We start from the raw sequence: 17,477 nt of genomic DNA, 5'->3' as shown, positions 1-17,477 counted from the left end.
GGTCCGAAAGCTGGCTTTCTAGCTGCAGCAGCAGGAGGGACTGGCAATGCAGATTATCACGGGCTCCTAACAAGGGGAACGGTCCCAAACAAATGTCAATAAATTTGTTTCTTACTCTAATGGATCTACTCTTTATTTTGAAGCAGTCTTTTGGGGTTAGGCGCTTCCAGCCACTGTATGCACCATTGCAATTTGTTGTCCTTCTAGGTCATTCCTTTATGATGATGACCGAGGTTACTTCATTTAATGGTGCCCCCCATGGGTTGCAGAGGCTCTCAAACGCTGACATTATTTTCAGAAATGTCTCTTCTTTCCTAGGAGGCAGCCCCGGTAAAGCTACGCTGCCTTGGAACTTTGAAGAGAATAAGAAAAGGAGACTAGGGGAATTAAATCAGATTTTAATCCGCTCTAATTGAGTTATGTAAAACAGAATGAACACAGATGTTAAAGATAGGGACGAACTAAAGATGTAGCCCATTCCCCTTGACACTACAAGATTATTTCCATGAAGTCTGCTCTTGAAGACTTTGTCCAGACTAGCTTTGTGACTCAAATGACAGTTGCTTCTAACTGGAGCTGGGGAAAAAATGAGGGCGTTTTCTATGGCAATTGCCAAGTTTACGGTAAAAACCCAAAATATGAAGTATTTTGACTCTGAAATTCTGCTGAGGTGCCTCATGGGAACTGTAGTTTGGGAGCACCAAGCTTTCCTTCTCCTCTATAGGTCAGGCTGCATGGTTGGAGTCCATTTCCCAGGATGCACCAGGGTCTCCCTTTGTGCTGAGGGGAGGAGGTGCATCATGGATGTGGCATGGCTGTGAGAGATGTAATCTGACCAGGGAGCATGAGGCACCGTGGTGGTATTTCAGAATAAAAATATTTTGGTTATCAGCTGAAATAATTTGGTTTTTGGCATTCTGTTTTCTGGTGGCAAAGTTGAAATTTTCTGTGTAATAACACGTGCTTTGTGGAAAAATTACATTCAGACAAAAGCCCAGTTTTCCACCAAAAGATAGTTTTGATAGAATTTTTCAACCAAGCCCTACTTCTAACGCTTCTCTTGGGAGATTTAATCTACAACCTCATGGATCTCCACATCAGGAAATGTTTCCAGATAGTCAGTTAAATGCTCCTCCTTCACTTAATTTCTGACCATCAATCTTGGTTGTTTCCCTTGTATCTCTTCGAATAATGCCCCTCTCCTTAATGTTTACACCCCCTGAAACATTGTACATCATTATCCTGTCCCTTCCACCTTGCCAATCCTTAGCCAAGCTATATAGATTTACTCCTCCCATCAGTCAACCCTTCTGGCCTCTTAATCACTTTTGCTGCTGTTGTCTGAATCCCTTCCAACTTGTCAACATATTTCTGGCATTCTTATCGCTGCAGCAGGAGTTGGGAAATAGGCCACTGGCCCATGAGATGGACATGGGATAAAGATCAGGCATATTGTTTGTCATGCACTTGCCCGGGAAGAAGAGCCACACGTATCCCCTTGCTAGCCAGCTGGCTGAGCAGACGCTTCTCCCGGGTGATTGCCTGGCTGGTGTAAAATGGGAAGCTGGTGACAATGGCAACTGGGAGAGGTGCGTGGAGAGCTGTAGGCTGAGAATGCAGTCCTGCAATGTTACAGAAACTAGCTGTATTGTAAGGACACCTGCACTGAGGCTGTGGAACCCAGCTGGCTTCTGCAGCCTGAAAGGTGAGGAAATGAGAGAGACAGAGTGTTCCCTGCAAAGAGAGGGATGGAAAAACAGTCAAAGTGGAAACCAGCTCTGAGTGCCAATCTCCAGCTTTTCAGCTCCACAACGGAGAATCTAAGGGAAGAACATATTTATTGCTTAGACTGTTGGACTGGAAAATGGCCTTGCCACAGTGAGTGCTTGAGAGTGTCAAGAGGGTTAGGTCATTGAGGTAAATACACTGGGCTATTCAGAAAACAATTAGAGGCCATAGATGTTGGGAGAGTTTTTGAGAGAGGAGCCTTGGTAACCTGTATAGTCTATTCTTTTTCCCAGGCTTTCAAATGTTTCTCTATCTTTGTGAATGCCACAGAAAGTTGATATACAAAATCTTGTCCCAGAAAGAATATGCACTGTTCACTGGAAGCAACAATAGCTTTCCTAGGATGACTAAGAACCTAGCAGGGCCAAACTGGCTCAGACTTATGGATAGTTTTAATAGAGGAAAATTGGGGTGAGGTTGGACTGATGAATGCTCCTGAAAGTATAAACTTAGAACTGGGTTAAAAAAAAAATCGGATAAATTTGTTGAGGATAGGCTGATCAGAGACGCAACCCCATGCTCCTGGTATCCCTAGACCTCTGACTGCCAGAAGTTGGGATTGGATGACGGGATGGATCACTCGATAATTCTATTCAGAATCATTTGGCCCCGTCCGCTGTCAGACAGGATACTGGGCTAGATGAACCACTGCTCTGACCCAGTATGGCCATTCCTATGTTTAATCAGAGCCGTGTGCAGAGGTAGAACAAACACCTAAACATCCAACCTCATTTGCCCAACTCCCATTCCTCTCCATAAAGGCTGTCCCCCAGTGACGTTCTACAGTACAGCATTGTGATCTTTCTCCAGGTCACTTGCCAGGATTGTCTGGGTACATTTCACTTAATCATTTCCAGTGCAGGTGCCGTAGGCATTGGTGCATCTCAGTCCCTCCTGTTCTCTCCTTGTAAAATGTAACTGTTTAATCTCCTGAGGGTTGTAATACTCGGTTCTAATTTCAATTGTTGGGTTTAGTGTGTGGGAGCTGGGTGGCATTGGTAGTCTGTGATGCATAGGAAGTCGGATGAGATAATCTGGTGGCCTTAAACTCTGTGATTATCTGTCTTCTTACATGATGCCCATCACCGCAGTATCTGAGTGTCTCTCAAAATTATAAAGTATGGCTATAAAGATGTTTCTGTCTTTCTTGTTTTTCTTTGCAGTCATCCAAGACTACTTTTCTTTGTGATCTTTGGGAGTGTTCCAGAGTCATGGGCTGATTGCTGAAAATCTTCTGTCTCCTGTATGCCTCACACCTGAGGACAGCTGTTCCATTATTCCACAAGAACTTAGCTGTTGTGCAAGGTCATGCTCCTGCAGGGTGAAGCAGTTCCCTGGGGTAACTTGAGCTAATCCTATAGAGGCATTTGAAGATGAAGTCCAACACCATCCATGAGGAGCCAGGGCAGAGAGCAGAACACAGACAAGGTGATGGGCTGCTATGTTGTGAACTGACCAGAGCTTTCTGAAGGTCAGTGTTCCATACCTAGATACAGTCAGACGTTTTTAAATAGCCATGTTTTATTGCAGGGTTTAAAATACCCACTGGTTACTACAGCTGGGCAGGAAACTGAAATCTCAAACTTTCACAGGACAGGGAAACATTTTTTAAATTGGCACAAAAAATCAAAAATTTTCATGAACCAAGTTTAGTTTTGATATTGACCCTTTAAAACTTTTTTTTACTAAAATTAAATTTAATGAGTAGTTGTTTTGATACCTCCAAAATAACTTTTTCATTTAAAAAATGTTGAGATTTCTCATTTTGAAACTTTTTTTCCCCCCCATAACTTTTTTTTGCAATGGGAAATTCATCAAAACCAACCCTTTCCTGGGAAGTTTCAGTTTTGACGAATCAACATTTTCCAATTTAAAAAAATTTAGATAAAAAAAATTCCTGACCAGCTCTATTAATTACTCTTGGGAGCTCCACCAGGAAGTGGAAAAACAAATGTCTACTGGCTACAAATGCAGTTATTTCAAAACAGGATTGGTTAAATCCTGACCCATCTGAAGCTCACGTCTGAGAACTTACTGTCTTCAGTAAGGTCAGGATTTCAACTGGTGGAATGAAAATAAATTACTCACCTTGCTTTAAACACCTATGGGTTTTATATGCAGTATCCTGGGTAACTCTTCCCATTAACACCCAGGATAAGTAGAAGGTACCAGGCATTCAGGCCTGTTTCCCAAAAAAATCTCTGAGGGGATTGCATCAAATGTCATTTCATAGATATTCAGAACATGAAGGAGAGAATAACCCAACTCTTCTCTGGAATCCAGAGGAAGACACGAATACAGAAGCAGGAAAAGACACTTAAGTCTGTGGTGTGGATTTTCTGAGTTGGAACCTCAGTTGGTGTAGCTCCATTGACTTCCACAGAACTATGCTGAGCCAATGAAGCTACGCTGATTTACACCGGCTAAGATTCTGGCTCTCTGCTGCAGCTCACTCCCACGGCATGTGGTGAGATCTACAGTGCATTCTGCTGTGAAGATCCGGAACACTGATGGCTGAAGTGCTACTTGCAGCAGGCAGCAAACAGATGTTTTCAAGGAGGCAAGGAATGAGGAATGCTTTCTATTTCCCATCCTCTCTCGTATGCTCTCCCAACCATGGAATAGTAGGCAGTTGTTTGAACAACTCTGGCAACTGTCTGTCCCCATTTAAAAGCCACCGATATATTCTTTTAATAAAATTTAGGCTGTTTTCCCCTGTTAAATTAAATGAAGTCTGGAGTCTGTTATGAGCTTGAACCTTGGGCTGGATTTAAGCTCAAGCAGCATGAAAATATCACATTTTCCAATCTCTACAGTGAAATATTTTTTCCCTGAGAAGCCGAAACACTCACTGTATCTTTCAGCACAATTTTGATTCAATTGCCCCCTCTGTGAGATGAAGCTAATGCACAGGGATGTAAGTCAGGCACGACTTCCCAAGAGCTTACTTTTAAGCAGCCCATTATACATTAACCTGTACGACAATATGTTTTAAAGAGAACCTTGTTCATCACCTCAGAAAAGTCAAATTAACATAATTTCTAGAAAAGAACAATGGGGAGAAAAATGTTAGTCATTGTTGATTGAACAGGTAAGTTTCAGTTGCATGATCTGTTGAATATTCATACTATATTGTTTTTGACATTTAAGAACTCAATTATCAGTTGACTAATCAGTCTTTTACAGTACGTTATTTTTGTGATGGAAAATGAAGCACTGATAAGCCCCAAAGGGAATACTATTCAGATAGACTTTTTTTAAACACTTTTTTCTCATTAAATGGATGAATTGAGCACTGGTACCAGCAAGTGACTAACAGCCTCATAGTAGAGTGGGCAGCTTTTAGCAAGCCTCCCCGCCGTCCTCTCCAAAGCACCTTGTTCCTGGATTAAGACTCTGGATATTCCAGTCCTGAGCCACTTCAGGTCATGACTAACTCTGTGCTGGTTTTGTAATGTGGGCAGATGTATTGTGGCGAGTGTGACAGGTTGGACCCCCCTTCCAGGGTGCCACCTGATGTGCTGGGGTCCCACTCAGCCCACTTGTCCCACCAGCCTGGGTTCCCCTTACTCTGTGCTGCTGTGACTCTCAAGCCCCCTTCCAGCGCGCGCACACACACACACACAGAGGCAGGGACACATCCAGCAGTAGAATATCAGTCTGCAATCAGCTCTGTGTGGGAGGACTCAGCTCAGGGAATTGCCCATCACTCCTGTGCACACAGCCTCTGGAGTGTAAACCCAAGATTATATTGTCTTGCGCTGTATAGAGATCTATGCAGCATAAGCTCATGAAATTCACCCTCTCCCTCAATGTGGAGGAAGATATGCACAGCTTCCCCCCCCCCCCAGTTATGAATTGCACAAACTGGGTTTTAGAGTAAACAAAAAAGTGTATTAACTACAAAAGGTAAATTTCAAGTGATTATAAATGGTAGCAAACAGATCAAAGCAGGCTACCTTAGTAAATAAACACAAACCGCAAACTGAGCTTAACACTCTAGATAGGTAGGATATAAATTAGCAGTTTCTCACCCTCCGTGATAAACTGACTGGCAGATCCTTAAGGCACAAGTTGCCTTGGCTTTCCCAGGTTTTCATCCACAGGCTAAAGATCCTTCTAGCCTGGGACCATCACTTCCCACAGTTCAGTCCTTTCCCCTCAGGTGTTTCCAGGTGTGGTGTTGCAGGGAGGTATCATCCTGTCATTGTCCCCAGCTCTTTTGGTGTGAACGGTTCCCATTGTGAAGTGCTAGCTCAGTTTTCTATTGTACACAGTTCCCAGGGTAATCCTTGTGCTTGTGTGCATTTCCTCAATAAGCCATTAACATTGTTTAGCCTTTTTACTATTGTACCTGAAAGGCTGCTTGTGTGTTTTCAACCTCCTGACATGTTTCAGTAACACACCCATAGCCTAACTTCACATATGACGATAGCATCTACAATCCAACGAGATATGACTGTCTAGCAGATCAAGACTTTTAGAATGACACCTCGCAAGGCATACTTTGTATAAGGCATATCCTAATTATGTGACAGTGGTGAATATTGGGATGTCAGGGTGTCACAGGGAGTTGTGGGAGATGCTCTGCAATATACTCTGTGTATGTTGGGACTGTCTACATAGTGAGTTAGTGCATGCCATGGCAAGACAGGATGTGAATCTACAGCAGGGGTCGGCAACGTTTGGCACGCGGCTCGTCAGGGTAAGCACCCTGGCGGGCCAGGCTGGTTTATTTACCTGCTGATGCGGCAGGTTCGGCTGATCGTGGCCCCCACTGGCCGCGGTTCGCCGTCCCGGGCCAATGGGGGTGGCGGGAAGCGGCACGGGCGAGCGATGGTGCTTACCCTGGCGAGCTACGTGCCAAACGTTGCTGACCCCTGATCTACAGCATACTAGCTCACTTTGTGAACCCTGCTACAGTGCACTAAAACTTCCATATTCCAGTGAAGTAGTAGGACAATGAGCTTACTGCTGCTACCTGCTTCAGGAAGAATCTCCTTTGGCTCAAATGTTGAGCCTGTGTTTATGGAGGTGGAAGGACCAGGGACCTACTGTCAGTTCCTCAGTATGGCATATGTGATTTTAGGCTTTCCTCCTGCACCACCAATTGGAGTTTGGTTGTTGACTTCGATAGGATCAGGAAAAGGCCCTTTTATCCTGTAATGGATTCTGTTACCTGCAACGCATGGAATCATTACCACGCTGTCCAAACTCCTCTTCACTTGGGTTCCAGAGTGGGCTTTGAACCCAGAACTCCAGAGAGTCGTGCATTTACCCTAATAACCCACTAGCTCCCCATTTGTGCTTTTCAGGCGGACACAATGTGTCACAGAACAAAATATTTCTTTGAGACCCAGATAGGTGCGTGAAGTGGATCCTCTTGTGCCTGCTGAAGCCAGCAAAAAATCCTCTTCCACTTCATTTGTTTTCCTTTTAGCAGGAGCATACCCGGTGTGCGGCATCCCTCTTGAATGTCTGCATTTGCCGTGATCAAAAGGCAGCGAAAATTGCTTTTCATCGTGACAATCCCTCACATCTTCACTGGTGCCCCAGAGCTGGGCCCAGTGGTAAAAATGGAACTGAGGCATTATTTGCAAAGTGTCAGTTCTTCTGAGACTCTGCCTTGCACCTTGCTCCTGATTTGTGGCAAACCACTTAGGGAGCTGGGAAGGAGCCTACTCAGCCCCCTGGAATGTGCCTTTTGCCTGATCTAGCCTTTGTGTCTGGAATTGCTATAGGGTAACTCCTTAGAGCTACCTGATTTGTATTACTCCATTTGTGTAACCCACAGCCTGCTTGGAGCAGCAAGGCAGAGCAAATGGGGTCACCCCACTGTATTAAAATTCTCTTCATTTAGAAAAGGGTGCCTGCCTTTACTCTTTTAGGCACCTGAGTATGCTAATAAATCTCTCCCCGGGGCTTCTTTCTGCTGGCCGAAAAGAAATAATTGGGAGCGTCCCTTTCTGCTGATGCTAAGCTGCCTTGGCTAAGATTCTCCCAGACTATGGAATTCGCCATTTACAGTAACTGCCAACCTTAATAACTTCCTGTGATGAAGTTTTACTGTAAACAGCAGAGGTGGGGGTGAGGGGAGAGGTGGGCTGCAAAAGTGACAGGTCCCCAGTCGGCTTGACACTACCAAGTCTCCTGTCTGCCTCTTGGAAATGACACTTCTGACATTCTCCCCTACCAGGTTCTTTAAATTACTCTGCTTCCTATAGCCCTGGGATTAATAACAATGTCACCTGCTGGTTTTATTTCCCTTTCTCTCTCTTGCAAGGAAATTATGCATTGTGGACTGTAGCAAGCATTAGCATGCAGAGAACATTAACTACCATGAATGTGTATTCCTGACATTTTCTCCCTCTGCCCCCCTTCTTCTAAAGCAAATGAACAATAAGGTGTTTGGAGGCAGTGAGGAAATGCTCTTTACTACAGACTGGCAAAGTCAATGTAACATTAGCCCCACATCTGTAGCATGTGCCATGAATAAACTATCATTCAGATTTCAAACCAAGTCCCTGAGTCAGGAAAGCATTTGAGGACATGCTTAACTTTAAGCATGTGCTTAACTCCCTTTGCAGTTAATAAGGATGCATACTTATATGTGAAGTATAGGATAACGTGCTTTCCTGAATTAGGACATTGATGTCTCTTCTCTTTTAACAAAAGATACAGAAAGTTCTTTCCAAGAGCAACTTGAGTAACAATGGACCCAGATTAAGCAGGTATAGCTGCATTGAGTTCAGTGGGGTTGCATCCATTTACCCTACTGAGTGTGAATTATTGTAGCTTACTGGGAAGTTTCAGTTAGAATTGAGCATAATATGTTAGTTTGTTTTGCCTGGGTTTATGGGAACTTTGTGTTGGGCTCCAATCTGTATGGGGCTCATAAGCTTCCATTTTTTTTCTTTGAGTTTTGAGTTTGAAATTGAAGCATTGCCAACCCAAAGTATTAAAAATCATGAGTTGGGCCCCAAGAATTTTGAGATTAAAAAAAATTACATGATTTTTAAGCCAAATTACCAGCTGTAGAGTTTTTTCTTTGCCTTCGAGTGTACTCTAAAGGCTGAGAAACGAGGTTTATCTTTTCAGGGTTTTCTTCACAACCATAAGGGCTAAAAATGTACTTCTAAAACAAAATATGAAAGCTAAGATTCTCTTGTAATCACTTGCCTCTGGGAACTGGGGGCTTGAAAAAAGACACCAAATAGTGCAAGATTCACAATAATAGTACAAGTGATGGCGACACTGAAATGGAACAAAGAAATTTTTTTATAATTTCAAGCTAAATCACCCTAACCTGGACTATGTCCAAAGGAAATGAGAATCTCAGTGAACCATGACTGCGTTTCCAAACCATTTTTGAAAGCAGGAAAGGAAAAAGCCCTGTCTAGGTAACTATCAAGATGCCAAATGCCCTTTCTTCCCATTTTGGAATATATTTTGGAAATTCAGTGATAATCTTTATGTAACTTACCTCTCTCAGTGAATAGCTTTGGGACCAGGTTTCTTCTTGATAGATTATTTTGACATATTTACTCATAGTTATGTCTGTCTCAACAGCATCCATATCAAAATCTTAAACTTTAAAATTAACATGTTGGGAGTCTGGTTGTTTTGCTCAGTTACTGAACATGCTCTTTGACATACGCCCCTCTCTCTGGCTCCTTCACTTTTATTTACATGTAGATCTAAAATTTTAAAAGGTGATGAGGGATTTTGGTTGCCTACGTTTTTGAGAACCCAGGTTTGTAAGAGCATAAGAACTTGATTTTTCATAGGGTGGATGCTCAATGTTTTCCACAAAATCAGATCCTTTTAAGGTGTCTCAAGTTATGCACCCAAAATCACTTGATGCTTGTAATTTCCTCCTGGTGGCTCTGTACTTTAAGCCAATACCCCTTAGCATTGCTGTAAGCCTAAACCAGGGATCTCCGGATATTGCTTAAATTCCAGCTTCTCTGTCAGGTGACCTGCTAATGACAAACCCAGAAGCTAGGCAAGGGACTGACGTTGTCAAGAATCCTGGTGTTCAAAAGAAGTGGCACAGCCCAACCGTGGCCCACATGCCCTAGAACGAACACACAGTCCCCATGCCCTTTCTGCCCTCACAGCTTCTCTATCAGGGAGTAGGTTTGACATTTCCACAATGTCTGTTCTTGAACCTAAAAATGGGAAGATGCAACTAGATTCTCCATCGCTTTGGCACCTTGTGCCACCATTTACACTGGGGCAAAGCGGGTGTGAAATGCTACTAAATCCGACTGGTAAAGGTTTACGCCCACGTTGCTCTAATGTGAATCGCTGCACAAGATACAGGACAATGGAGAATCTGGCCAGTGCTGTGGTTGACCCTGTGGGTAGGGTGAGCCCAAGTGGTGCAAACTGGAATTGGAGCCCTGAACTTGGGATCTGACTTGTGGGGAGGTTTCTTTTGACTCTTACCCAACCCTGCAATGAATGTTAATATCGATGTTTGATCATTACAAGAGCTGATACCTTGTGTTTGAGAAGAATCCTGCCTGAATACAGATTTGCCTAGAGGGCTGGTTCTTTATATGCTCTAGCTCTCCTCTAATGCAAATGAATTCCTTTGGCAGAGGCCTCAAAGAGTGTACCCCTTGGCTTGTGGGGCAAGCAATGGGAGGGTGGGTAGCAGGACTGGGGAGGTCAGTGAGGACATGAATGCTACTTAGATGAGCTGGTCTTTCAGTAACACTTTCATTGTATAGCTATCAAGTTGATGAAGAAACTGGCTGGTACAATCACATTACTGTTTTTCCACCCTGGCTTAAAGATATAAATGGGGAGGGAGAGAAGGCTCAGAAAATTCCCTCTTGGTTTATTTTAATCTATGGAGGGGAAATAAAGCACATTATTTCACCATCTTGGAACGTGACAGGTATTAATAACCCTATTAAGAGCAATACCATTCAGCTCTATTTAAACAGGCAATGCCCAAATGATTGCTGGGAAGCAGGAAGGCCACCCCCGACTTACAAAGTTAACAAGATGTTGGTTTGTTAAATCTTGTTTTTTCTCCTTTTTACAAGCTGTGCTAGCAGTGTTACAGGTTAGATCAATACAAGTGCAGGCTTCCCCTCCATCACCTTTAAGGAGAGGGGTAAAAAGGACATCCGCAAAGTGTTTGTTCTTGGGGGTTTTTTTTGGTTTTTTTTTTTTTTTTTTTATTTGAATTTTCCTTTACACTCTCGGAAGTTGGAACCTGAAATTTGTTTCTTTAACATGAAGTTTATTCCTCCATCAAACCAGCTGGTTTTGGGCCAGGTGTCTCAGGAGTGTTTGGGTGAGAATGTGGGTTTGTTGTAATGTTGCTTATGAACACTGCAGCAGCTGTGCATGCAGATGCTTTATTGTAGGGTTGCTCAGGGCACTGCATTTGTGCAAAGTGGAAACAGGGAGGAAAGGCAGCTGAATTGTGGCTGGAATGTCTAGGTTTTCCCTTTTTCCCCCTTGCCCTTGTTGTAGAGTTGCTTGGTGGCATTGCAGCTATGTACAATGGTTTGATATTCAGGGTTGCTCATGAGTGTTGCAATTGGACATACTGTTTTGTTTTTGTAGGGTTGCTACAGTGGGCCCAATATCCTTTTGCTGTGAACTTATTTGTGGATCATGGGCATTAGTCTTATTTCTTTAAGAAAAAATGTTAAAATTTTTTGGTCTGGGGGAAAACCCCAAGAATGAGAGCTGTCCCTTGTTCTCGCGTGAGGATAATGATGTCTAGTGTTACAAATCCTGAATAATTCATCAGTGTAAATACTTTGTGCCCAGAATAAAATGACACGCTCCCTAAAATGAAAACAAACCCAGAAAAATGTTAAAGAATAATTAGATTTGTTGGACAATTTTAGGGAGCTGTTTTTAAAGCCTGTGGGACGCATCTTCATTAGATGAGCCGGGATGTCCATATGTAACTCCAATCAGTGATGCTAATGGGGGCAGATCAGACATAGCCCTGCCTGCTGAAATGGGAATGCACAGTTCTGTGGCGGGGTGGGTGAATCCTACTCCATGCCTGGAAAGCAAAAGGTTAAAGCCTTGTCATAGGCAGCCAGTGGCCTTCCACCTGCTGCAAGCAATTAGGTTTTGTGAGGCAGCAGGTGTTGCTTATAAAGCTAATTGCAGCAGGCACTCTGATTCCCCAGGGTGAGCACTGGGGAATGTAAAAGCAGCCACACAGAGGCAGATAGGGGCTGGATGGTTTGGGTTGTGAGCTGTTTTTTTTGGAAGATGAGAGCTGGACTGTTTCCTCTTTTAGGCGGGAGTGTGAGAAAGCCAGGCTAGGAATCAGGAGTGCTGCATTCTAATCCTCAAGGTATCCTGGACCTTGGGCAACTTGTTCCCCTTGTGCCTGTTTTCCCACCTGTACAAGAGGGGATAAAGCCAATGTACCTCCTCAGCAAGATGGTGAGTCTGAAATAATTAGTTTGTGCAGTGCTAGAAGATCCTCAGATGGGAGGTTCTAGAGGAGAGCAAAATGTGGCTATTAAAGGAAACCAGCATTCTAAATTTGAGCACAGAATAAACTTCACTCTTTCCAGCCTAGAATATTCTCCCCTCCCCACCCCAAAAGACCAATTTCTCAACATTCCTGGAGTCCCAGGCCAGAGTCCCCATTGCCTGCTGGCTAGGGAGATTTAGCGAAGTGAACCAGAGAACCCTGCTATTGCAGCTGTCCTTTTCTGCATTGTACAGCAGGCGCTGTTTTGCCCATCTTTCCCCTACACGGCTTTTTCTTTATGAAACCTATTTTCTTTTGTTGCAAACAATAAATGCATTGCCTAGTCTTGACTCCATCCTCCCCTTCCAGAGAGCAAAATGGACACCTTTTTCCCCCCTGCAAATATGTTTATTGTGCAGTAAGAAATCAAAATAACATTTAATCTGGAGACCCTCATTTTGGGCACTTATTTTCTTTAAATGCACACAATTCTCTCTTGATAGAAACACTTGTCTGTTTTCTCGTCAGAACCCAGACCCCTTCATACTGATCTCAGGGCTATTACTCTGTCACATTTTACCATTCTACAGAAAGAAGGTATTAAGCAAAATAGTGTTCTCTGGAGCAGGGATTGCTATTGTTAGCGAAACAATACCTGCAAAATAATTTCCTTCCAATTGTAGCCTCATTTCATGCAGCAGCTAGAAGGGAGAGACAATTTATTAACTGGAGGTAGGAATATGACTGCAACTCTTAGCCTGTGAAGTGCAGGTGTCTGAATGTACATGGCTTAGATGATTAAGGAGGAGTCCAGAGGATTTCAAAACATGCGTGGCACATCCTGAGTGGCTTTGCATCCCATCCCAGCAGCAGTAAGCAGCTGAGATGGAGCTGTTGGATGTCCCCTGGTTCGAGCTGGTTGAAACATTTCAAAAGATGACAAAGGTATTCAAAATTTAAAGTGTTTTTTTGGGGGGGAGGAGGGGAAGGGGCGAAGAATTTCAAAGAAATTTTCATGCAAATTTTCTGTTTCCAACCATTTAGAGAAGTTGGCTTAAAAACACAGATTTCAAAAATTGAGATTTCAAAATTTGACCAAAAAGGGCAAAATTAAGAAAAAAAAGTTTGAGTTCCCCTTCCCCCACACATACTTTTTTAAAAATCAGATCTACCCATGATAGAATTTCAAGAAAATGAGAGAGAGAGAGAGAGAGGACTCTCTGAATCATAGGCCCTTTTCTCTTGAATGCTCTACACGGGGAAATATGCCAGAGCCATTTATTTTGTCCTTCCTAGTGAGACCCAAGGCAATTTTTCTTTCCTATTGTGTTACATTGGGGAAGCTCTTATTGAGGGAGGCTGGGCTATGGATTTGGTGATTTTTCTTTGGGCTTTGTTGACTTTTTACTGGTCCTTTTCCTATTCAATTAGACTATGTTAAGTCACAGCACCTCTCTGTGCCCCCATTTGCCCATCTGTGAAATGGGAATAATAATCCTGACCACCTTTTGTAAAGTGCATTGAGACTTGGATGGACAGCTACTTTGTGTGAGTTAAGCATTATTATTTGTTACCTACCTTGGAGGATCCCAAGATGTAGAAATGCAGAGACTTCTATGTGGAGAGTGACAGCCAAATGTATAACCGTGGTGGCAGGAGTAAATTGGGCCAACAACACTGTTGCAGGGTTGGGAGATGGAATACTAGGGGATTGTTAATACCCAGGCACATTACACATTGCCTAGCTTTTGACAGATTCACAAATTAAGGCCACAAGGAACAATTATGTTAATTTAGTCTGACCACCTTGGTGACACGTCATAGAATTTTACCCAGTAATTCCTGCATTGAACTAAATTTCTGGTTGAACAATAGTATATCGTTTAGAAAGTCATCTAGTCTTGACTTAAAATCCCTTGGCATTCTGTCACAATCATTGATAATTCTCACGGTGGACAATTTATACCTTATTTCCAGTTTGAATTTGTGTAGCTCCAACTTCCAGCCATTGGATCTTATTACACCTTTGTCTCCCCATGTAGTCACTTAAGAAGTGACTTGATCACAGTCCACAAGAGCTCATCTGAAAGTCAAGCTATTAAGTACAGGTTCGTGCCCTTGGCAATCCTGAATGCCTCTATAATTGAATGTGATGTGGAAAAATGCATGTTTCTGAATATAAAAGAAAAAGATGCCACATTGTGAACTGAATAAGGACAGGTTCCTGGGATGGCAAAACTCCAGATCTCTAGATTCACTGCTCTTTTTGTCAACAGCAAGAAAAAAAGTTTTGAGCTAATCAGGGGTTTCATAAGTGACCATAGATAAAGCTGCTCTAAAGCTCTTGGAAAAACACATTGAATAGCATAACCACCATGTCATTAAAACCAAGCAAGAGATCCCCTGCATCGCAAATCCCTCGTTAACCAGAGATAGTAACATTATGGCGTCTCATCCTGTGAAATAGGAAGGCCACAGAAATAACACCAAAATAGTTGGGGTGTGCATGCAGCAGTGTAGTTAGTCTGTCCGGAAGGTGGAGGGAGGGGAATTTTATGAGTCTCAATAGCAGACAATGATTTGGTTGCTTGGATTGAGTGAAAACTATTGGAATCCAATGGCTACATTAGCAGATGCAGAAAGCCTTCAATTCCATTGACTGGAGGAGTGGGGATATCACTTTGATCTTCTTAAGTTAATGAACTATAGCCTGAATTTCGCAATGTGGTTAAGAATGTTATGGATTTCACCCACTAGTCTTACTAAGAGGATTTCTGTCATCCCCTGTGACTTCTCTGCAGGCCCCTGGGCTTGGCAAAATTTGTGTTTTATCCCCTGCCAACATCTACAATCTCTGACCGTATCCGGAGGCTTGTCCCTTCCTTTAGCGCAGTGGTGGTTTTGCACTGAATGGTTCACAAAGAGCAAGAGTTGCATGCTGATATGGCAGGAGTGAAGCCCATGGATATCTCCTGAGTTTCACTGAGGAGAACTGATGTACGGGACAGTACGGAAAAAGCATTTCTATGGAGGCACTTCCAAAACATGCCTGTAAAATGGCCTTGATCAAGTTACCTACAAAAGCCTCTTTCTTCCATTTCATGGCACCTCTGGGATACAGTGCATGTCGGCAACCTTGCTATGGCACCTCCTTCCTACAGTGGCCTCAAGTGCACATTGTGACCCATGACAGTGACATCACTTCACATGACATGGCATGAACCTGATCACCTCGGAGCACGAGCTACTCACCTCCTTTGGTAGGCAGCCACCAATGCCACATTCTCCTTCCCAGCAACTTTATTAAACTCCAAGCTCACAAAGTCTCAATTTCCTGCAAGCTCTGAGATGGGAGTTTGATACATTTCCCCCACAAGCTCAAAGCCAAGCTAGATGCATCAGTCCCTTGGGAGTCTGTTCAGCTAAGCCAGATGGAGGGCCAAAGCTTTGGGCTGCAGCTTTAGTCATTAACAATTGTAATGTGGCCTTCACTCCAAGGCATCTTCCTAAGTGGGAGGCAGTGTAAGCATTCTGATTTTAATTTTATTCATAGCCACTGTTACTCCATCCGGATCATGCAGAATGAATACTAATGGGACTCCGGATTGTTTTAAGTGCAGATCTGAACAAGATACTTCCTTTCATTTTGTCAGGAGCTGTCATTTCTTACAGAGGTTTTTGAGTATGGTTTCTGATTGTCATAACTATAAAGGGAAGGGTAACAGCCCTCTTGTGTACAATACTATAAAATCCCTCCTGGCCAGAGACTCCAAAATCCTTTTACCTGTAAAGGGTTAAGAAGCTGAGGTAACCTGGCTGACACCTGACCCAAAGGACCAATAAGGGGACAAGATACTTTTAAATCTTGAGGGGTGGGGGAAGGCTTTTGTTTTTGTTTTGGAGGTTGTTCGCTCTTGAGACTGAGGGACCAGACATCAATCCATACTCTCCAAATCTTTCTGAACAAGTCTCTCATATTTCAAACTTGTAAGAAACTAACACGCCTTGCCTGGCTGTTAATCTTTGTTTTCTCAACTTGTAAATGTTCCTTTTGCTAGAGTGTTTATCGCTGTTTGCTGTAGTTTTGAACTTAAGGCTAGAGGGGGTTCCTCTGGGTTCTTTGAATCTGATTACCCTGTAAAGTTATTTTCCATCTTGATTTTACAGAGATGATTTTTACTTTTTTCTTTAATTAAAAGCCTTCTTTTTAAGAACCTGATTTATTTTTTTTCCCCCTTGTTTTAAGATCCAAGGGGTTGGATCTGGACTCACCAGGAACTGGTGGGGGGAAAGGAGGGGGGATGGTTAAATTCTCAGTGTGTTAAGATCCAAGGGTTGGGATCAGTGTTCACCAGGAAATTGGTGAAGAAGTCTCTCAAGGCTACCCAGGGAAGGGAATCAGCACTTGGGAGTGGTGGCAGCAAAACCAGATCTAAGCTGGTAGTTAAGCTTAGAAGTTTTCATGCAGGTCCCCCACATCTGTACCCTAAAGTTCAGAGTGGGGAAGGAACCTTGACACTGAAATTCCATTCAAACTCAACGCCAAGTCCTGGGGGGGGGGGGGGGGGGGGGGGTGTTCGGGGTGTGGAGTGCTGTACAGCTCCAGGGGAAGGAGGAGAAAAACCCGCTTCCTAGAGGAAGCAGAATTAATGCATAGAAGAAATGTAATGACCTAGGCGCTAAGGGCCTGATCCTAAAGGATGGTGGTGTGGTTAAGGCAGTAGTCTGAGACTGAGTTCAAATCCTGGTTCTGCCATGAACTCCCTGTGTGACCTTGGAGAAAGCTTTTATTCTCTCTCTGCTTCAGCTCCTCATTTGTAAAAAGGGAATAATCACTGTCTCCATCTTGTCTATTTAAACTCTGAGCTCTTCAGGGCAGGGTGTCTCTTGCGATGGGTCTATCCACTGGGGCTTCAGCCTCAAGCAAGGCTGCTAGATATTACTGCAGTACAAATTATGAGTGGGTTTTCATCTAGATTTCCTCCTCCTCTCGAGATCTTTCGCTTCCATCTCTGACTCCTTTGAAAATTGATCCATTTATTAGTTTGCCCCCTTTAAGAACTTTGAGTGTCCTGGCTGGGGGCATCCGAAGTAAGTCCTTGGTGCTGCGATCTCTTAGAATGGCACAAAATGTTCTCATGTTCTTTTGGTAATTGTGCTGACTACAAGGATGTCTCTGAGTCTGCTCTGAGGGCACTCTAGCATTCACTGTGGATCCGAG

Source organism: Terrapene carolina, unplaced genomic scaffold (genome assembly GCF_002925995.2).
Source record: "Terrapene carolina triunguis isolate 2854851 unplaced genomic scaffold, T_m_triunguis-2.0 Scaffold374, whole genome shotgun sequence".
NCBI lineage: Eukaryota > Metazoa > Chordata > Testudines > Emydidae > Terrapene > Terrapene triunguis.
This window is presented reverse-complemented; position numbering follows the sequence as displayed.